Genomic DNA, 24,173 nt, shown 5'->3' on the forward strand with positions numbered 1-24,173 from the left:
TCCAACTCACTGCTGTTCCATCTATAGTGTAGATATGCCCTGATGTGCTCTTGCTGGAGTCTACATCTCCACTCAGATCAGCATCCACAAAACCTTGCAGAACTACTTTGCCATTGCCATAACAAAGTGTAGTATTGGATGTACCTCTCAGATATCTCAGAAGCCACTTCACAGCTTCCCAATGTTCCTTCCCTGGATTTTCCATGTACTTGCTAACAACTCCCACTGCATGTGTTATGTTAGGTTTAGTGCAGACCATAGCATACATCAAACTCCCAACTGCAGAAGCGTACGGAACTGATGCCATGTGCTCACGTTCCTCAACTGTCTTGGGAGATTGCCCCTTCGACAATTTAATATGATTTGCCAAGGGGGTAGTCCTGGGTTTAGCGTTATTCATCTTGAATTTGGACAACACCTTCTCAATGTACTGCTCTTGGGATAGATTTAATGTGCCAGCAGATCTATCTCGAGAAATTCTCATCCCAAGGATCTGCTTCGCTGCACCGAAATCTTTCATCTCAAATACTGAAGACAAGCTTGCCTTCAGGTGGTTTATCTCCCTCATACTTGATCCAGCAATTAGTATATCATCCACATACAGGAGTAGAAATACATAAGAATCAGTGTATTTCTTGAGGTAGCAACACTGATCCTTTTCACTTCTGTGGAAATCACTCTTGCTCATGAAGAAGTCAAACTTCTTCTATCATTGTCTCGGTGCTTGTTTCAGTCCATACAAGCTCTTATTGAGCTTACACACCATGTGCTCCTTGCCTGAAGCTGCAAATCCTTCGGGTTGTTGCATATAGATCTCCTCATCTAGATCTCCATGTAAAAATGCCATTTTTACATCGATTTGCTCAAGGTGCAAATTCTCCGATGCAACAATACTCAGCAGAATTCAGATAGTAGTTAATTTCACAACTGGAGAAAAGATCTCAGCATAATCAATGTCTTTTCTTTGTGAATATCCTTTAACTACTAATCGAGCCTTAAACCACCTTTTGCCATCTAGTTCAACCTTGATTTTGAACACCCATTTGTTCAACAGAGCTCTCTTTCCTGTAGGCAACTCAGTCAGCACCCACGTATTATTTCTTTCAAGTGAGCTCATCTCATCATCCATGGCTTGCTCCCACTTGGTTGAATCTTCCACTTGTAGGGCATCATCAAAGGACTCTGGTTCTCCTTCGTCAGTTAGCAACAGATAATGTAATGAGGTTGAATATCTATCTGGTGCTCTGGTAGTTCTGGATGATCTTCTCAACACCTGCTCAGGTGCAACTTGCTCCACGTCTGGTTCTTCAGCAATAGGATCAGGAGTTTCTTGAGCTTCTGTTGTACCATCACTGCGTGAATTTTCTTGCCACTCAAGTTCAACTCCCACTTGCTTCGTAGTCTCAGAGTTTATCTTCTCTCTGTCCTTGTACATGACATTTTCATCAAGGTCACATCACAGTGTCTTAGGATCTCCATATTTTTCTCATCCCAAAACCTGTACCCGAACATGTCAGAGCCATAGCCTATGAAGTAGCATTTCACAACCTTAGCATCAAGCTTATCTCTCTTCTCTGGATCAACATGAATATACGCAGTACAACCAAAGGTTCTCAAGTGAGAGTACTTGAGTTCTTTTCCTGTCCATACTTCTTCGGGCAATTTGAACTTCAGGGGTACTGACGGCCCTCTATTAATCAAATATGCTGCTGTGTTCACAGCATCAGCCCAGAATGTCTTTGGCAGTCCAGAATAAATCCTCATCCTTCTTGCTCGCTCATTCAATGTTCTGTTCATCCTTTCTGCAATACCATTTTGTCTTGCCTTACCGGGAATTGTTCTTATTAATCTAATTCCCTCAGCTGCACAAAATGTTATAAACTCTGATTTGTTGTACTCTCCTCCATTGTCAGACCTCAGACATTTGATCTTCAAGCCGGTCTGATTTTCAACTTCAGCTTTCCACTTCTTGAAGGTGGTAAACACATCTGACTTGTGTTTCAGAAAGTAAATGCATACCTTCCTGCTGAAGTCATCGATGAAGGTGACGTAGTACCTTGATCCACCAAGTGATGAAACTGGAGATGGTCCCCAGACGTCTGTATGGATCATTTCCAACAGCACTTTCTTCGGTTCTCTGGCAGCCTTTGTGAAACTAACTCGTTTCTGTTTGCCCATAACGCAGCTCTCACAAAGACCCATATCAACAGATTTTAAGCCTTCTAAAGCTCCTTTCATAGTCAACATCTTCATTTCTTTGACGCTCATATGTCCAAGTCTATTGCCATAGACTTGAATTGGAAGCACTCTCAGCAGTAGCAGTCATGTTTATACACTCTGCAGTAGTGTATAAGGTTCCGAATTTTGTGCCACGTGCAACAACCATGGCGCCCTTCACAATCTTCCAGGAACTCTTTCCAAACTCTGCTGCATAGCCTGTGCTATCCAACTGACCAATAGAGATCAGGTTCTTCTTGAGACCAGGAATGTATCTAACATCTTGTAATGTCCATTGATTTCATGCTGAAGTTTGTATGGAGACATCTTCATTTCCTTCAATCTCCAAGGTTTTGTTGTCGGTAAGATACATCTTTCAGAAATTTCCTGATTTGAAATTTCGAAACAATTCCTTACTTGGAGACGAATGGAACGATGCACCTGAATCCAAAATCCAGGATTCAGCTGGGCTATCCACACTAAGGATTAAAACGTCCTCAACATCTTCTGTTGTGTATATAGAATCATCATCATCTTCAAATTTATGATTCTGCTTCTTTTTTAGTTTTGTACAATCTATCCGAAAGTGTCCATTTCCCCCACAGCTCCAACACGTTACGTTGGGTTTGTTTGGAGATTTTCCCCGGTTCTTTGATTTTGAACGCCCATGTTTGTTTGAGCTCTTTGATTTGCTTCTTCCCCTTCGATCAACACTGAGAGCATTGCCTGATGAATCTTCAGTTTCCCGTTTGCGAATACTTTCGCTGAGAACTACATCTCGAATTTCATCAAATTTCAGTTTATCAGATCCTCGGGAACTACTGATTGCGGCAACAACAGTATCCCATGACTCGGGTAAGGATGACATCAAAATCAACGCTTTAATTTCATCTTCGAAATTAATTTCCACCGAACCCAGTTGACTTATGATCATATTGAATTCATTTATATGATCCGCAACACGTCCACCTTCAGACATCTATAGATTGAACAATCTACGCATCAAATACACCTTGTTCATAGCCGACGGTTTTTCATACATATTTGACAGCGCCTTCATCAGATCTGACGTTGTCTTCTCCTTGATGATGTTAAACGCAACGTTTCTGGATAGCGTCAACCGGATCATCCCTAAGGCTCGTCGATCCTTGAGCTTCCACTGTTTCGTGGTCATGGTATCCGGCTTCACCCCCAACAGAGATTTATGAAGATCTTTATGGTACAGATAATCTTCAATATGCATATTCCAGAAATCGAAATCGGATCCATCGAACTTCTCAATTCCAATCTTTGAACTTTCCATCTTCACAGATCGTGGTGAATTTCGCCTAGCTTTGATACCAGTTGTTAGGATCGCACAACAACGCACACACTCGATCTAGATGAACACAAAGAAAATGATAGAGAAAATTGCAAGGAGAACTCTGGCTAAAAGAATTTTTATTGATGACTTTAGGTATGTACAACAAGAGAGAGTACAGAGAATAGAAAGTACATTTCCAAAGCTTTACTAAACGGGATATATATATGGTTTAGTCTACTAAATATAGCTTTACCAGATTTAACCATCTACTATAAGGTCTTGTACACAACATTGCATAACATATATCAGGCCTTGTACACAACATTGCATACATTAGACTACCTATAGCTGAGGCATAGGGAATCTTTCTCATATCCTCATCTTCTTGAGATGTCTTGGGACATTGTTCCTTTGACAATATAATTCCATGCCTAAAAGGTAGATTGCACTTTTTCGAATTTTATATCAAATACTTGACAAGAATCTTGTCAATATAGGATGTTTGAGACAAGGCTAGTGTTTTGTTCTTATGATCCCTTATAATTTGGATTCCTAGAACAAACTGTGCTTCTCCTAAATCTTTCATCTGAAATTGATTAGCTAGCCAACTTTTTATATCAGTAAGATAGCTTACATCATTTCCAATGAGTAGAATATCATCTACATATAAGACAAGAAAAGCTACTACTTTTCTATTGATTTTCTTGTATACACAAGGTTCATCAACATTTTGCTCAAAACTATATGATTTAACCGTACTGTCAAATCTAATGTTCCAAGATCTTGATGCTTGTTTTAGTCCATAAATGGATTTCTTAAGCTTGCAAACCTTTTGCTCTTGACCTTGGCTTATAAACCCCTCTAGTTGATTTATATAGATTTTCTCTTCAAGATTGCCATTTAGAAAAGCAGTCTTCACATCCATTTGCCATATCTCATAGCCAAAATATGTGGCAATGGATAAGAGAATGCGAATAGACTTTAACATTGCAACAGGAGAGAAAGTGTCCTCATAGTTCAGTCCCTCTCTTTGGTTGAATCCTTTTGCCACAAGTCTCGCTTTAAAGGTCTTTATCTTTCCATCTACTCCTCGCTTTCTCTTGTAAATCCATTTACAACCTACAACCTATAGGTCTTACCCCATCAGGAGGATCTACAAGTTCATGGCTTTGATCCATTCATCCTTGTCAACATCATCAATTGCTCGTTTAAAAGACAATGGATCCTCGATGTTATCATCAGTTATGACAACTTGAGCTTCAGTCAAGCCTATGTAACTGTTAGGTTGTTTTCTAACCCTTCCACTACGACGAGGCGTTCCCAATTCTTGGTATGGATGTATCCGATTATCAGAAGGAATGGAACTATCAACAACTCTTGTTGATGTATTAGTAGCTTCATTTAATTCATTTAACACTATCTTACTACGAGGTTTATGATTTCTCATATGATTTTCTTCTAAAAAAATAGCATTTGTCGTTACAAATACTTTATTTTCTTCCGGACTGTAGAAGTAACCACCTCTAGTCTCTTTAGGATAACCTACAAATAGGCATACTTTAGAACGAGGTTCCAATTTCTTTGGATCTGTATTCAACACATGTGCTGGACATCCCCAAATTCTGAAGTGTTCTAAACTAGCTTTACGACCCTTCCACAATTCAAAAGGTGTCATAGTGACACTTTTGGATGGAACTACATTCAATATGTATAATGCAGTCTCCACTGCATATCCCCAAAAAGAATTTGGTAGTGGAGCATAACTCATCATCGATCGAACCATGACTAACAAAGTTCTGTTTCTCCTCTCTGAAACTCCATTTTGTTGAGGTGTTTCGGGAGCTAAGAGTTGGGATGTTATTCCATTTTCTATCAAATAGTCTCGGAAATTCATATCCATGTACTTTCTACTGCAATCTGGTCGAAGTGTTCTGATGGATTTACCTAATAAATTCTCAACTTCAGTTTTGTTAAAAAAAAAAAGTCGTCGGCAGAACCGAAAACTCTGGCGAACGTCGGAGTTTTGGTTCGCACACGACCCACAAAGGGCGACCGAAGGCTGGGATGCCACGAAACTCGACCCCGACCTTCAGCCACCCCAAAACAACCTGCAAAGAACAAAAAAAAATAGAGAAAAATGAAGAGGACAGAGAAAATTCAACGAAACTCCGGCGAGGCCAAACCCTACGAAATCGACATCAAAACCACCATTTTACGCAACAAAAGTAATCCCAGAACCTTTTACACACATCAGGGGTAGATTTAGACGAATCCTATACGTTGAACACCATCGGCAAGGGAGACAGAACGTCGGATTTCTGAACTTCTCCAGATCCGGGAGTGTGAGGCCTTTACAAACCAAATCCATACCCAAAATGGAGTTAGGGGGAGGAAGAGACTCGGGAACAGAGGAAATAGGAGGGAAAAAGGACGTCGAAAGGACGTTAACAAGGAGAGAGAAAAGTCACTGGAAAAACCCGCAGGCAACCGGGTGAAGAAGACGAAGTGCGACCCAAGGGTCGGATCCCGCAACCCGAACCGAACCCAATCACCTTAGGTCAGCTCAGTACACGACGGTTCCCGCGGCCCAGTTGCTTCAGCCCAAAACGCGTAAGCCCAGTTACGGCCCAACCCAACAGCCTTGACCTGAGACCTCCAAGCCCAGTTCAACGCACCACGCCTAGCCCAGCCCACCTGCACTTTTTCTTCAGCCTGGGCCGGCCTGTCACCGGCGAACAACCCTAAACCCGTGAGCGATCCGATAACCCGCGCCTCGACCTGAGACCGCTGCACACGCGTCGCCCTCTGGTTGTGCCACGTGGCACGTCTGCAATGCGGCTCCCCTTGGCTCCGACGGCTTAATCGGCTCGGCGGCGACTTCTCGGCTTCGGCGGCTTATTCGGCTCGAGAAACCTATTTCCAGCCCGTTTGTCACCGTTCTGACCCTCCCGGACTTAGTTTCGGCCCTTTTTAAGGTGAAATAGATCATTTTAAGGTCGTATTTCACAAATTCAAGTTGAAAATTAATTATGTTTGTGAAATACTAACGAAGGTGACGAATGAACCAATAGGAACCAACCACAATGGAAGCGTAGAATGTTCACGAGGAGCTAGGAGCTTACATTTATATTCTAGGGAGTACTTCAGCTAAGGCCTACCAAGTAAGTTGCTCACCCGTCGTAGGTTACGCGTTAATTGCTGTTTGTTGGCACGTGCCCATTGATTCGCACGTGTCATTAAATTGTATGCTAGTTTGTTGTGCTTAAGTACGTAATCACGTGAACGTGAATCTATGCTATGTATGCTGCTTAGTTTGATGTGATATGTAATGCATGTGACGATATGTTGTTCTTGAATGATTATGACATGATTGTATGGAATATCTGAATGTAAACAGCATGAATTGTATGACATGAAATAAGGTAAAATGCATGAAAACATAACCCCGTTAGGAATATGCCTGATACATAAAGAAATGAAAATGAGAATGACATGTAAGTATGAAACGTGACAGGGGGTTATGTTCATTAATGATAAATGTAGGACTAGCGGGGACCTCATGCATATTGTGTGTTCATGCATCTGGGAGGATACCCCTATCCCATCACAAGGGTACGAACACGTACATCCAATGGCAGGACAACGATCGTTATGCTTTGCATAGCGCTACCGTGACGGTTACTAGTTCTAACGGGTACCGGCATAAGGGGCTCCCAGAGCATGCCCACCGGATAAGAAAAGTGGTCCAGCAGTGTGCGAACTAGCTAGTGAGCCCATACTCACACGTATGGGTTGTGTGTAGAGTATATGGTACACGTCCAAAGTTTACCTGTTAGGACAGCACCATAGGGAAAACAAAACGAAACGAAAGATAGGTCCCATCATTTCATTGCATGTGAATGTTGCATAACCCCGATAGGGGGTCACTTACTGAGTATTCTAGATATACTCAAGCCTCGTGCTACTTTACTTTTCAGATAAAGGCAAGGCACCCATGTGAGGTCGTCGGTGGCATCGTACACCCCGGGACCGTGGCACATGCATAGGGTATTTGCTTTCCATTTCCTAGTATAGGTTAGTTTAGGTTGAATTTTGTTTACTTCATTAGTATAAATTAGTGTAGGTTGAATTGTAATCGCATAATAAACCTTAGGGTAGATTGAGACAATTATTTCAGTATTGTTCTTTTCCTTTCTTTACCTTGTATTTGTTTTTCTCTTTCACGAGATAATAAAAGGCGAGTGTTAAGTCGCATTTATATTCAGGGCTCATGTAATGTAATTTCGCATTCCAAGGTATAGTAATGACCTTAGATTAAATAGGTAAAAATTAGGGTCGTTACACTCCTCTAGCTTTAACATTCATCAGACCACATAAGTTTGAATGTATAAGTTCTAGGGGTTCTTTGGCTCTATATCCTTTCCAGTAAAAGGTCTTCTAGTCATTTTTCCTCCTAAGCAGGATTCACATACTAGTAAAGTGTCCAACTCTAACTTGCTTAGAAGACCATTTTTTACCAATCTTTCAATTCTATCTAAATTGATGTGACCCAACCTTAGATGCCAAAGATAGGTGTCATCTTTTCGAGAAACTTTATGTCTTTTTGTTCTAGATTTAGCCATTTTAAATAATTCAGTATTTAGAAGTGTCTTACATGCTGATGGTCTTAGCACATACAAGTTATTTTAAACAAAAGCGGAACAACTCTCAAAAACATTTTTCGAAACAACAACTTTGTTACTATAAAAGTTCAAGGAATGAAATTGTTCAACTTAACATGAAACTGAAATTAGGTTCCTCTTCAACTTAGGAACCAAAAATACATTTTCTAAAAGTAAATAAGATTTGTTTAAAAATAACTTGAAGCTTCCAATGACACAACCTCTCTAGTGCCTACCTTCATGATCATTTCTCCCTCATTTAACTGCTTCCAAGAGTCACTTTCTTGAAAAGAAGAATAAACATGATTAGTGGCTCCTGAATCAATTATCCAGATAGATTTATGATAAGAATCACGGTGTTCCAAATAGACCTATTTTCGAGAAGATTAAAAAAAATGTCAATGCCAAGAAGATTAGAAAAAATATCGATTCAAAAATGTCGATCACGGTGCTCCAAATGAACCTATTGCCAAGAAGATTAAAAAAAAAAAAGTAGTGTTCCAAATGGACCTATTGCCAAAAAGATTAAAAAAAAAATGTCGATGCCAAGAAGATTCAACGATGTCGATTAAAAAATGTCAACAACATAATTCAAACCTACGCTCAGAGAACTTAATTGATTTTAAACCTGTTGCATTAGCCACTCAAGCACATCAACATTTGTTAAAAAAACTCTTTTTAATTTTATAAATAATGGTCAATTTGACTTATTCTTTTGTTGATATGGAAATCAACCCCTGGGAAAGTATGAAACAAATTACCTTGATGATCAAAATCAAGAGTAAAGAAAACTCGTTTCTAAACTCGTGATTCGAATCACTCCACAAGAGGTTTGATCAATACCACTTGAATGACTCTAGCATGCAAGTTGTAAACACAAGAATTTGCAAAGAAAGTTTAGCTCTCAACAAAGCTAAAATAGAAATTTTATTCTTAATTCCAAAATGTCATGTCTAATCAAAGAAAAGAAGGCTTTATATAGCCTTTACAAACCTTAACCTATGTGATACATAACTCCCAAATTAAATGGATTAGTAAATGAGAAATACCCACAACCTCCATATTAAAATGGCTAGTTAATGGTGGAATATAGTAACCTACGTGGGTTACAATATAACCTTAACTCCTATATTTAAAAATACCTTAAATATGACAAACAAATAGTTAAACTATAATTAAATAATGCAAATAATAAAATGTGCTTATTAGTCATCCTTTGACTAGTTTGATAAATTCAGCGGAGTTTATTAAATGCAACTTAAAGTGAATTTAATTCATCTCTGTCTTGAAGCTCAACTTTGTATAACATATAAGAGAGGTCTCCAACGTCTTTTAGAATTTCCTTTGATGAGCTCACCATAGCTTGAATATAACTGTAAAAGGTTTGTTGTAGCTTCTTGGCTCTCGTCCTTGTAATTGGACCTTGATGTATGAAAATTCCTTTGTCGTGGTTCATATCATTCTCCCCCTCTTGAGAAGGATTCATCCTCGAATCCAAGCCATCACCTACATCAAAGGGACTTAAATCAACAACATTAAAAGTTGCACTAACACCGTACTTACCTGGTAAATCAATTTTATAAGCATTGTCGTTGATGCGCTCAAGAACTTGAAAAGGTCCATCTCCTCATGGTAAAAGCTTAGATTTTCTTTGAGTAGGAAATCTTTCTTTTCGGAAATGCACCCAAACCCAATCTCCTGGCTTGTAGATGACAATCTTACGTCATTAATTCGGGTGGCAACCTTGGAATTTTGTTTCTCAATTTGTTCTTTTACTTGCTTGTGTAGTTTATGAACAAACTCAACCTTGGCATTTGCATCAAAATTCACAAATTCTTTTGAAGGTATAGGTAACAAGTCAATGGGGGTTAAAAGAATTAAAGCCATAAACAATTTCAAAACATATGCATTTAGTAGTGCTCTGAACAACCATATTATATGCAAATTCTATAAATGGCAAACAATCCTCCGAAGTCTTAAGATTTTTATCAATAATAGCCCTAAGCATAGTAGTCATGGTTCTGTTAACAACTTCAGTTTGTCCAACCCTTTGAGGATAACAAGTAGTTGAATATACTAGCTTAGTTCCTAACTTACCCCATAAAACACGCCAAAAGTGGCTTAAAAATTTTACATCACGATCACTAACGATGCTTTTAGGAATGCCATGCAATCGTACAACTTTCCTAAAAAACAAGTCTAGCAATATGTTTTGCATCATCAGTTTTGTGACAAGGAATAAAATGAGTCATTTTACTAAATCGATCAACCACAACAAAGATGCTATCATAACCTTTCATAGTCCTAGGTAAACCTAAAACAAAATCCATTGATATATCAATCCAAGGACCATTAGGAACCGGTAATGGGGAGTATAAACTATGTGGTTGAAGCCTAGACTTAGCTTGTTTACATGCTATGCAACGAGCACAAACTTTATGAACATCATGTCTCATTTTAGACCAAAAAAAATGTTCAGAGAGCATATCATAAGTTTTAGAAACTCCATGGTGTGCCATTAAACCACCTCCATGAGCTTCCCTCACAAGTAGCTCACGGATGGAACAAGATGGTATGCAAAGTTTGCCTTTTCGAAACAAAAATCCATCTAACAACAAGTAATTATCCACAATGAGTCCTTTTTCACAGTATTCAACAAAAGGAGCAAAGAACATGTCATGTTGATACAAATCCTTTATGTGTTCAAAACCCAACAACCTAGCATTCAAAGTATTGAGGAGGACATACCTTCGTGATAAAGCATCTGCAACAATGTTCTTCTTACCTTGTTTATATTTTATGACATAAGAGAATGTTTCAATAAATTCTAACCACTTAGCATGTCGTCTGTTGAGTTTATTTTGTACTCTCAAATGCTTTAAACTTTCATGATTCGTATGAATAATGAACTCCTTAGGCCAAAGATAATGTTGCCAGGTTTGCAATGCACGAACCAAAGCATAAAGCTCTTTGTCGTAAGTTGGATACCTCAAAGATGCACCAGTCAACTTCTCACTAGAGAACATTAAAGGTCTTTGATTTTGCATTAATACAGCACCTATCCCTACTCCACTAGCATCACATTCAATTTCAAAAGTAGACTCAAAATTAGGTAATGCAAGCAAGGGAGCATAACTCAATTTTTCTTTCAACGTATTAAAAGCAAGTTCTTGATCTTTTTTCCATATAAAGGATACATTTTTCTTAACAAGTTCATTCAAGGGTGAAGCAATTGTACTAAAATTCTTAATGAACCTACGGTAGAAACTTGCAAGACCATGAAAACTTCTTACCTCACTTACATTTTTAGGTGTAGGCCAATCTTTTATAGCCTTCACTTTCTCCTCATCAACCTCAACACCATTAGATGAAACTACAAACCAAGAAAGTTAACTTTTTTCATGCAAAAGCTACATTTCTTTAAATTTACGTACAAACATTCGTTTCTTAAAGTAGTCAAAACATTGCGTACATGGGTAATATGATCATCTAAAGATTTAGAGTAAACAAGGATGTCATCAAAATAAACAACCACAAACTTACCTAAGTATTCTCGTAAGACATGGTTCATTAGTCTCATGAATGTACTAGGTGCATTAGTTAATCCAAAAGGCATAATCAACCATTCATAAAGACCATACTTGGTTTTAAAAGCTGTTTTCCACTTCATCCTCAATATGCATGCGAATTTGATGATAACCCGATTTTAAATCAATCTTAGTAAAAAGACTACATCCATGCAATTCATCAAGCATATCATCTAATCTGGGAATTGGATGCCTATACTTTATAGTTATCTTGTTTATAGCCCTACAATCAACACACATACGCCAAGAACCATCTTTCTTAGGTACAAGAATAACTGGAACAAAACAAGGACTCAAACTTTCACGTACATACCCTTTAGCAAGGAGTTCAGTTACTTGCCTTTGTATCTCTTCAGCCTCCTTTGGATTAGTCCTATAAGCTAGTCAGTTTGGAATGGGTGCGCCAGGAATGAAGTCAATCTTGTGTTCAGTCCCTCTAAGTGGTGGCAAACTACTAGGCATCTCCTCGGAAAATAAAACTTCAAACTCTTGCAAAAGCACAACAAAATCACTAGGCAAAGAAGGGTTAAGCATGTTAGTAAAGTAACAAGACCCCTTGCACATATGTACAAGAATAGTCTTGTTAGAGAGCAAAACATTCCTAGCCTCACTTGATCTAACATACAAGCTTACTGATTTGACTTTTCTTTCTTTTTTTTCTCTAGGCTGAGTGATACTCTCTTGCTTTTCACTCAAGCTCTTTTTTTCACTTGATTCTTTTTCAATCTCTGCTTTTGCATCAGCCTCTTGTCTTTTCTTTTCCAATAAATACATCTTTTGGAGACAATGGAATAAGAGTAGTTTTTCTACAGTTGTGAGTAAAAGAGTATCGTTTTGCATACCAATCATACATTACCCGACGATCAAATTGCCAAGGCCTCCCCAGTAGTAAATCTCCAACATGCATAGATACAACATCACATAAAACTTCATTGATAAGGCAACCCTAATCCTCAGCCCAACGATCCAAGCTTTAGTTGAAGCAAGAACCTTTGAATCAAAGTAATTAACACCTCCTTATACGAAATTTTGATCAACCAAGAGATAAGGCTAGAATTAAATTACCTCTTACGATCGAAGATCTAGAAGCAAGATTTGGAAACATTGTTCTAAATTGAATCACTCCACAATCTAACTTGATCAAGGCTTGATTGAATGGCTCGGGTGCAATTCTACCACAAGAATTGCTTGAAACTTAGAAATGGCAAATGTGATGCTCTGATTTCTAATGCTCTGATTTCTAAGGGAAACATCTCAATTTGAGATCTGAATTACATTCATCCACGAATCTGAATTTTACATAACATATTGTGGGTATTTATAGTCTCCCGACAAAAGACGTTTGTGGACGGGATTCAATCCCGATCCCCTTTAAACTCCACAAATGACGAAGTCAATTTTGACCAATTGACCATTGCAAAATGAAAAAAAAAAAAAAAAAAACAATAAAATTTTTCAACAAATGTTGATATGTTTGAGTGGCTAAAGAAATAAACTTAAAATCTATTAGGCTTCACTTGTTTTAATGTTTTCCAACTTCAACCGAGCCGATCCAACTTTGTAGATAAAGAATGAATGTTTGTTGAATCTTCTTCGCCTTGGATCATGTAATAGGTCCAGTTGGAACGTTTGGAACACCATGATTCTTATCATCTTCCCCCTCTTCAAAAGAATATTGTCCTTCGTCAATCGTATCAGCTTCTAATTCTACAAATGATGGTTGAACCGAGCCAATCCAATTTTGTAGATGAAGAATGAATGTTTGTTGAATCTTCTTCGCCTTGGATCGTGTAATAGATCCAGTTGGAACGTTTGGAACACCATGATTCTTATCATCTTCCCCCTCTTCAAAAGAATATTGTCCTTCGTCAATCGTATCAGCTTCTAATTCTACAAATGATGGTTGAACCGAGTCGATCCAATTTTGTAGATGAAGAATGAATGTTTGTTGAATCTTCTTCGCCTTGGATCGTGTAATAGGTCCAGTTGGAACGTTTGGAACACCATGATTCTTATCATCTTCCTCCTCTTCAAAAGGATTCGTCCTCGAATCAGAAAAATCATCACCTACATCAAAAGGACTCAAGTCAGCAACATTGAAAGTAGAATGTACTGAAAAGTCTTCGGGAAGGTCAATTTTATATGTATTGTTATTAATTCCTTCAAGGACTTGATAAGGACCATCCCCTCTTGGATGTAACTTTGTTTTCCGTTGAGATGGGAATCGCTCCTTGCGAAAATGTATCCAAACCCAGTCACCAGGTTTAAAAATGTTTTACTTCTGTCCTTTGTTAATCCTTGAAGCAACTTTGAAATTTTGGTTCTCAATTCTCTCCTTCACCTCCTTATGCAATGTTTTGATCAAGTCTGCCTTACTTGTGGCTGCGTCACTCACAAACATATTAGAATGAATAGGAAGCAAATCAAGAGGCGTAAGTGGATTAAATCCATAAACAACTTCAAAAGGAGAACAATGAGTTGTACTACGAATTGCTCTATTATATGCAAACTCTACAAATGACAAACATTCATCCCAAGACTTAATATTCTTAGAAATAATAGCCCTAAGCAATGCTTCTAATGTTCTATTAACCACCTCAGTTTGTCCATGCGTCTAAGGATGACATGTAGTTGAAAACAACAATTTGGTACCCAATTTACCCCCACAATACTTTCCAAAAGTGACTTAGAAATTTAGCATCCCTATCACTAACAATTATTCTAGGGATTCCATGTAATCTTACTACTTCCCTAAAAAATAAGCCAGCAACATGTTTTGCATCGTCCGTCTTGTTACATGCAATAAAATGAGGCATCTTACTAAATCTGTCTACCACAACAAAAATACTATCTTTACCCTTTTTAGTGTGCCGTAAACCAAGAACAAAATCCATAGATATATTAGTCCAAGGTTCATTAGGTACATTCAAAGGAGTGTACAATCCATTTGGTTGTGATCTAGATTTAGCTTCTTTGCATTTAAAGCATTGACTACAAAATTTATGAACATCATGCTTCAATTTCGGCCAAAATAAGTGTTCATGCAACATATTATAAGTTTTATTAATCCCAAAATGTCTCATTAAGCCACCACCATGTGCTTTTTTTACAAGCAAATCTCTGATAGAGCATTTAGGAATACAAAGCTTACTTATTCTTAAATAAGAATTCATGAAACACTTAATAATAATCATCTACAGCTATTTTTGTACGACAAGATGCATAAATAATTCCAAAGTCGTGGTCATCTCGATATAATTCTTTAATATGCTCAATGTACCTTCTAGATAATGCATCAACTACCACATTATCCTTACCTTTCTTATATTTGATGACATACGGAAATGTTTCAATAAACTCCACCCACTTTGCATGCCTACAGTTCAGTTTGCTATGACCCTTAAGATACTTCAAGCTTTCATGATCAGAGTGGATCACAAATTCTCTAGGCCATAAGTAGTGTTGCCACACCGTGATTTTGTTGATGGCTCTACAATCCACGCAAATGCGCCACGTTCCATCTTTCTTCAGCACCAATAAGACTGGTACAGAACATGGACTCAAACTCTCTTGTATATACCCCTTCTCCATAAGCTCCTCTACTTGCCTTCTAATTTCTTTATTCTCAGTTGGGTTCGCTCTATAAGCTGGCCTATTAGGAATTACTGCCCCTGGAATGAAGTCTATTTTATGTTCAATACCTCTAATGGGAGGTAGTCCTTTAGGGACTTCATCTTGAAATACGTCATCAAATTCCTGTAAAAGAGATTGAAACATACTAGGCAAAGACAAATTATTATCGTTAGAGACCAAACATCCTTCCTTGTACACAAGTACAAAGATGGTTTTTTGTGAGAACATTGCCCTTCTAACCTCTCCAACTCTAGCCAAACAACTCACATTCTTTCCTTTTTTTCCAATTTCATTATTTTCTTCACTATGGTTTTCTCGTTGACTTTTCTCTATTTTTTCACTCACCTCTTTTTCCTCAAACTCTTTCTTTTTTTGTTCCAACTTTAATTGATCAGCAAATACATTTGCAGAACTCAAAGGTACAAGAGTGGTTTTTCTACCATCTTTGACAAAAGAATACCGATTCAAATAGCCATCATACATAACCCTCCTGTCAAATTGCCATGGTCGGCTAAGCAATATGTCTCCAGCATGCATTGATAAAACATCACAAAGAACTTCATCTTTATATTTTTCTAAAGTAAAAGATATTAAAGCTTGATAAGTTACCTTCATTGTTCCACTGTCATTGAGCCATTGAAGCTTGTAAGGTTTAGGATGGTGCTGGGTTGGAATTAGCAACCTTTTGATCAGCATTGTACTTACGACATTGGTGCAGCTTCAACTATCAATTACAAGACTACAAGGAGTCCCCTTGACCAAACACCTTGTGTGAAATAGGTTGTCTCTTTGATCATCAACATCATTCTCAGTAACTTGAGTTTTAAGAAGTCTTCTGGTTATAAGTACCAAATGACTCCCATCTTCTAGTTCCTCCTCAGTCTCCTGGATTTCCTCTTCAACTAGCTCATCATGGTCACTTTCCTCACTATCTGTGACAACTTGTCCATTCTTGATAATCATGACTCTCTTGTTAGGACAATCACGACTAAGATGACCAATTCCTTGACATTTCCAACATTTGATGTCTCTATTTCTTTTTCGAATCTCCTTATATTCCTCCGCTTTCTCTTTACCTTTGGAGGTCTCAGCTTTGTTCTTTTTGTCAAGATCATATTTGCCTCAAACTTTGAAATCTATCTTTTCAATATTTGCATTCTTTTTCCAAGTGTTGAAAGTAATAGACTTTGAAATACCATACCTCTTGGAGTTATCCTTCTCCCAAGCTAGTTGCCCTTCGATTTTGACAGCAAGGTGTAACAATTCTTGCATATCAAAGTACGCTTGCCTATCCACTTGATGAGCAAGTTGTCGGTTTAACCTACCAAGAAATCTAGCCATTATATCTTCCTCATCTTCATCAATACATGCTCTACACATAAGGTCTCCATTTCTTTGTAATATTCTTCAACACTTTTGGATCCCTGTTGTAAAGTATAGAGTTTTTGCTTGAGTACTCGAGAATAATGCTTAGGAATGTACCTTTTTCTCATTAATGTCTTCAATTCCTCCCACATTTCAATTGGTTCTTCATAATTTCTCCTTCACTCTAATTTCAAAGATGTCCACCATATAATGGCGTAATCACAAAATTCAGCCACGGCAAGCTTCAACTTTCTTTCTTCACTAAAATTGTTGCAATCGAAGACATGCTCAATTTTGCTCTCATAGAAAGTTGGAATTTTTAGCTTTACTCCCTCGATTCCTTTTTCTTTTTCTCTCTCATACTAGTACTCCCTCTCAATTCTTTTTTGTGCTAAAATTTCTCTACCCCTTCTTCTGACTCTTCCTCTCCCTCGACCGACATCTCTCCCTCCCCTAGGACTATGTCCCGCTAAAAGGGTGACATTGTCATCTTCTTCATTTTCAACTCCTTCATTCAAGAGTACTTCCCTCCCTTGAAGATTACCTAAGGCTATTTCAATTCGCTCCATCCGGTCTGTCAATGTACTAATAACTTGATTCAAACGAGTAATTGTTCCGACCTGTGCTTCTCTCCACCTAGCTTCATTGATCTCCCCTCCATGTCCTCCATCTTGGTTCATGATTGTACAAACAGTAGTGGAATATGTTTAGGACCTCACACACTCAACTCACTGATTTTACACTCAGGGACACTCATGTTTATACACACAAAGGTAGGCTGTTTGGGAAAGTGACTAAATTATGATCAAAGTAGGCTAATATATCGGTAAAGCAATTCTGATAGTAGCAAGCTATTCAAGGCAATCAAGATAAGTTAATTATGAAATAACAACAAAATAAAACAAGACGTGAACAAAAAAAAAGAAGGGACACGAAGATATTTTTGGATATAATTACACATTGAAAAAAAAATCCAAAAAGAAAGGACGTGAAGATTTTAAGAACAATCTAACTCTCCTTTTTACAGAATTCGGAAATTTAGAAGTTATCTTCAAGCGTAGATTATGAGAAAAAAAATATACCAAACACAACGGTTCTAGATTTAGATGGATGAAGAAAAAGATGTGAATCGAAGTTTATTTGATCTTCAAATAAACATGCAAATGATCTAAAAAAATGACAAATATCGTTTATAATCACAATCGTAAGAACAAATATGATAAGATTTTTTTTTTTTCAAGATCTCAATGTGATCTTTAGGAAGAAAATGAGAACAAAGTGAAAAGTTGATGAATAATGGCGGAAATGACAGCAAGAAAATAAATGGAGAAATTTAAAGAAAAGATAAACAAGAGCAGAAATCAAAGATAAAATCAATTCTAGAGTCGGCCACAAAGATGTAAACCTATACTCTGATACCAAATTGATATAAGGCAACCCTAATCCTCAGCCCAACGATCCAAGCTTTTGTTGAAGCAAGAACCTTTGAATCAAAGTAATTAACACCTTCTTATACGAAATTCGGATCAACCAAGAGATAAGGCTAGAATTAGATTACCTCTTACGATCGAAGATCTAGAAGCTAGATTTGGAAACCTTGTTCTAAATTGAGTCACTCCACAATCTAACTTGATCAAGGCTTGATTGAATGGCTCGGGTGCAATTCTACCACAAGAATTGCTTGAAACTTAGAAATGGCAAATATGATGCTCGGATTTCTAAGGGAAACATCTCAATTTGAGATCTGAATTACATTCATCCACGAATCTGAATTTTACATAACATATTGTGGGTATTTATAGTCTCCCGACATAAGACGTTTGTGGACGGGATTCAATCCCGATCCCCTTTAAACTCCACAAATGACGAAGTCAATTTTGACCAATTGACCATTGCAAAATGAAAAAAAAAAAAAAAAAAAAAAAAAACAATAAAATTTTTCAACAAATGTTGATATGTTTGAGTGGCTAAAGAAATAAACTTAAAATCTATTAGGCTTCACTTGTGTAACGTTTGGAACACCATGATTCTTATCAGTCATCAACATATTTTCCAATAGTAAAAGAAAAAAGAGCTTGTTGAGTTACCCGTACTTCCCCATGATCATTCAACCATTAAAGCTTGGAGGGTCGTGGATGTAGTTGTGCCTTTAAATTACTCACAACATTGGTGCAACTACCGCTATCAATTACAAGGTACAGATTGAACAAGACTTCTCCCGTTGGTCTAGGCTGTCCTCCTTAATGTGGGTGTTTACTTCACTAAACTCCTCACTCTCATCAGTTTCCTCATTTATGTCGTCATGTGCCTCGTCATCCGTAACAATTTCTCCCTCCTTGCTGGTCATAATTCTTGCATTTGGGCAATCTCTCCTATAGTGTCCTACCCCTTGACATCTCCAACACTTTAAATCTCTATTTCGAACATTAGACTTTTCTACTTTTTCTTTCCCTGTTCTAAAACTCTCCCCTTTCTCAAATTTAGCTTGAGGCTTCTCATTAATCTCTTGATTTTTATGCTTATAATTAATGTTCTTACTATCCTTTTTCCATGTAGAAGTATTATTGGGAAAAAATTTAGAAGAATACCGTTGAGACCTTCGTTGGATTTGCCTCTCGATCTTAATTGCAATGTGCAACAACTCCTCAATATTAGGTAAGGCTATAAATCAGTCTTCTCTGCAGGGGAATAAGATTCGGAGTACCTTGTTGTTCGAATATCTCAAGGCAAGAACATTGTTTGAGATTCGAATCACTCCACAAGCAAGATTGATCATGTCTAGCTTAAATGATTCTTGTTGATCAAATATCTCAATGCAAGAACACTTGATTGAGATTCGAATCACTCCACAAGCAAGATTGATCATGTTGAGCTTGAATGATTCTACATGCAACCTAAAACTACATAGAATTGCAAATAAACTTAGTCATTGGCTAAAGAAAGCACAAATGCTCCTTTTACTATATTTTACAAGTCTCCCTACAAATACAACATACATGGCTATATACCCTAAAAAATGAAACTATTAAAGGCATTCCAAGAGTTGTAACATTCATACTTAATGGTCATAATTAGCCATTACCTAAATGTAACCTAAAGTAAATAAAGTCTTAAAATATAATAACTTTAAATTACTCTAAATTGTAACCCACCCAAAATTTATAACAATCAAACTTCATTCTTTTTCAATGTGGCATGAATTGAAACATCTTTTGATAATTTTGATAACCTTTACTTCACATCTTCATTTAAGTATATTGTATAATTGATGTCTTTTGGTTCATATCATTCTCCACTTCTTCAAGAAGATTCGTCCTCGAATCTATTTGTGAAACTTTGCTGCAAAAAATAAGTTATGGAAATACAAAGGACCTCACAACACTCTCTCACGTGTATACACTTAAGGAATTTTAGGCCACTCTGTTTGCACTCATGTACACAAATGAAGCTCTCATTCTCACCTCTCAAATTTTTTAGTAGAGCCCAGAATGGATTTTTTTATTTTGGGTCGATTAAAAACTATAAAGATAAAAACAAATTGAAAAGAAATGCAAATGAAACATATATCCAATCTTGAGCCTGAAGCTCTGATACCAAATGATAAGATAAGGAATCAATACAAGAGGAATAAGATTCGGATTACCTTGTTGATCGAATATCTCAAGGCAAGAACATTGTTTGAGATTCGAATCACACCACAAGCAAGATTGATCATGTATAGCTTGAATGATTCTTGTTGATCAAGTATCTCAATGCAAGAACACTTGATTGAGATTCGAATCACTCCAGGAGCAAGATTGATCATGTCGAGCTTGAATGATTCTTGTTGATCAAATATCTCAATGCAAGAACACTTGATTGAGATTCGAATCACTCTACAAGCAAGATTGATCATGTCGAGCTTGAATGATTCTTGTTAATCAAATATCTCAATGCAAGAACACTTGATTGAGATTCAAATCACTCCACAAACAAGATTGATCATGTCGAGCTTGAATGATTCTACATGCAACTTAAACTACATAGAATTGCAAATAAACTTAGCCATTGGCTAAAGAAAGCACAAATGCTCATTTTACTATATTTTACAAGTCTCCCTATAAATACAACATACATTGCTCTATATAGCCTAAAAAATGAAACTATTAAAGGCATTCCAAGAGTTGTAACATTCATGCTTAATGGCCATAATTAACCATTATGTAAATGTAACCTAAAGTAAATAAAAAGTCTTAAAATACAATAACTCTAAATTACTCTAAATTGTAACCCACCCAAAATTTATAACAATCAAACTTCATTCTTCTTCAATGTGGCATGAATTGAAACATGTTTTGATAATTTTGATAACCTTTTCTTCACATCTTCATTGAAGTATATTGTATGATTGATGTCTTTTCGTTCATATCATTTGTGGTGATTAAAGAAGATCGGGAATAATTCTCGTCCACAAACGTCTTTTGTCGGGAGACTATAAATATCAACAATATGTTATGTAAAATTCATATTCATGGATGAATGTAATTAAGATCTCAAATTGAGCATTTCCCTTAGAAATCCGAGCATCATATTTGCCATTTCTAAGTATCAAGCAATTCTTGTGGTAGAATTGCACCCGAGCCATTCAATCAAGCCTTGATCAAGTTCGATTGTGGAGTGACTCAATTTAGAACAAGGTTTCCAAAACTTACTTCTAGATCTTTGATCGTAAGAGGTAATCAAATTCTAGCCTTATCTCTTGGTTGATCCAAATTTCGTATAAGGAAGTGTTAATTACTTTGATTCAAGGGTTCTTGCTCAAACAAAAGCTTGGATTGTTGGGCTGAGGATTAGGGTTGCCTTATCAGTTTGGTATAAGAGCATAGGTTGCATCTTTGTGGCCGACTCTAGAATTTATGTTATCTTTAATTTCCGCTATTATTTATCGTTTTTTTAAATCTGTCCATTTATTTTCTTGCTGCCATTTCCACCGTTCTTCATTATCTTTCCACTTTGTTTATATTGTCCTATTAAAAACCATTTGAACCTTTATTTGAGGACAAATAAATTTCAATTCTCATTTTTACCTAAAGCATATAAATCTGAAATTGTTGTGTTCAATATTTTTTTTTCATCATTTAAAACCGAAGATAACTTCTAAATTTTTTCAAATTCTGTAAAAATGAAAGTTAGATCGTTCTCAGATCTTCACAACCATTCTCTTTGGAATTCTTTTTTTTTTTTTTCAGTGTGCAATTCTATCCCAAAATATCTTTGTGTCTCTTATTTGTTTGTTCACTTCTTATTTTATTTTGTTGTTATTTCATAATTAACTTATCTGGATTGATTTGAATAGGTTGCTACTATCAGAATTGCTTTATCCATATTACCTACCTTGATCAGAAATTAGTCATTTTCCCAAATAGCCTACCTTTTTGTGTTAAACATGAGTGTTTCTGAGTGTAAAATTAGTGAGTTGAGTGTGTGAGGTCCTAAGCATATGATAAGGTAACCCTAATCCTCAGCCCAACGATCCAAGCTTCTGTTGAAGCAAGAACCCTTGAATCAAAGTAATTAACACCTTCTTATACGAAATTTGGATCAACCAAGAGATGAGGCTAGAATTAGATTACCTCTTATGATCGAAGCTCTAGAAGAAAGATTTGGAAACCTTGTTCTAAATTGAGTCACTCCACAATCGAACTTGATGAAGACTTGATTGAATGGCTCGGGTGCAATTCTACCACAAGAATTGCTTGAAACTTAGAAATGGCAAATATGATGCTCGGATTTCTAAGGGAAACGCTCAATTTAAGATCTGAATTACATTCAAACACGAATCTGAATTTTACATAACATATTGTGGATATTTTATAGTCTCCCGACAAAAGACGTTTGTGGACGAGAATTATTCTCGATCCCCCTTTAATTGACTTTTACATAATTTATGAAATTAAAAATAGTTCTTTCTAGCAAATGTTGATGTGCTTGAGTAGCTAATGCGACCGGTTCAAAATCAATTGAGCTCTATGCGCGTAGGTTCGAATTCTCAAAATCAATTGAGCTCTCTACGTGTAGGTTCGAATTCTAATTCTATTGTTGACATTTTAAAGTTTTCCAACTTTAACCATGCAAATATTCAGTTGTCCATCGTCAATCGTATTAGCTTCTAATTCAAGAACAATGAGAATCGCTCCGCTCCTTGCGAAAATGTATCCAAACCCAGTCACCAGGTTTAAAAATGATTTCCTTCCTAATGATTTCCTTCTCCCCTTTGTAATAGTTGAAGAACTTTGAACTTTTGGTTCTCAATTCTCTCCTTCACCTCAAACAACTTCAAGAGAACAACAAAATGATTTCCTTCCGCCTTAATAGTTAAAGCAACTTTGAAATTTTGGTTCTCAATTCTCTCATTCACCCAAAATGACTTCAAGAGGAGAACAATGAGTTGTACTATGAATTGCTCTATTATATGCAAACTCTACAAATGGCAAACATTCATTCCAAGACTTAATATTCTTAGAAATAATAGCCCTAAGCAATGCTCCTAATGCCATACCTCTTGGAGTACCCTAAGCAATGAGTTGTACTATGAATTGCTCTTTGAAATACCATACCTCTTGGAGTTCTCCTTCTCCCAAGCTAGTTGCCCTTCGATCTTGACAGCAAGGTGTAACAATTCTTGCATATCAAAGTACGCTTGCCTATCCACTTGATGAGCAAGTTGTCCGTTTAACCCACCAAGGAATCTAGCCATTGTATCTTCCTCATCTTCATCAATACATGCTCTATTCATAAGGGTCTCCATTTCTTTGTAATATTCTTCAACACTTTTGAATCCCTGTTGTAAAGTATAGAGTTTTTGCTTGAGTACTTGAGAATAATGCTTAGGAATGTACCTTTTTCATATTAATGTCTTCAATTCCTCCCACCTTTCAATTGTATCTTCCTCATCTTCATTAATACATGCTCTATTCATAAGGGTCTCCATTTCTTTGTAATATTCTTCAACACTTTTGGATCCCTGTTGTAAAATATAGAATTTTTGCTTGAGTACTCGAGAATAATGCTTAGGAATGTACCTTTTTCTCATTAATGTCTTCAATTCCTCCCACGTTTCAATTGGTTCTTCATAATTTCACCTCCACTCTGATTTCAATTGGTTCTTTAAAATTCAGTCACAACAAGCTTCAACTTTCTTTCTACACTGAAATTGTTGCAATCGAAGACATACTCAATTTTTCTCTCATATTGCAAATAATACACCTCTGGATCAGATCTCCCATAGAAAGTTGGAATTTTTAGCTTTACTCCCCCGACTCTTTTTCTTTTTCTCTCTCATACTAGTACTCCCTCTCAATTCTTTTTTGTGCTAAAATTTCTCTACCCCTTCTTCTGACTCTTCCTCTCCCTCGACCGACGTCTCTC

The 24,173-nt window shown here is 36.9% G+C and overlaps 1 pseudogene; it reads right to left on the bottom strand.

Moving 5' to 3' along the window:
- Positions 1-4,673: 4,673 nt before the first annotated feature.
- Positions 4,674-17,446, bottom strand: LOC147789860 (uncharacterized; annotated as a pseudogene).
- Between the last annotated feature and the right edge of the window lie 6,727 nt (positions 17,447-24,173).

The sequence above is a fragment of the Cucurbita pepo genome, chromosome 12 (genome assembly GCF_057944985.1).
Source record: "Cucurbita pepo subsp. pepo isolate OVF chromosome 12, ASM5794498v1, whole genome shotgun sequence".
Classification (NCBI taxonomy): domain Eukaryota; kingdom Viridiplantae; phylum Streptophyta; class Magnoliopsida; order Cucurbitales; family Cucurbitaceae; genus Cucurbita; species Cucurbita pepo.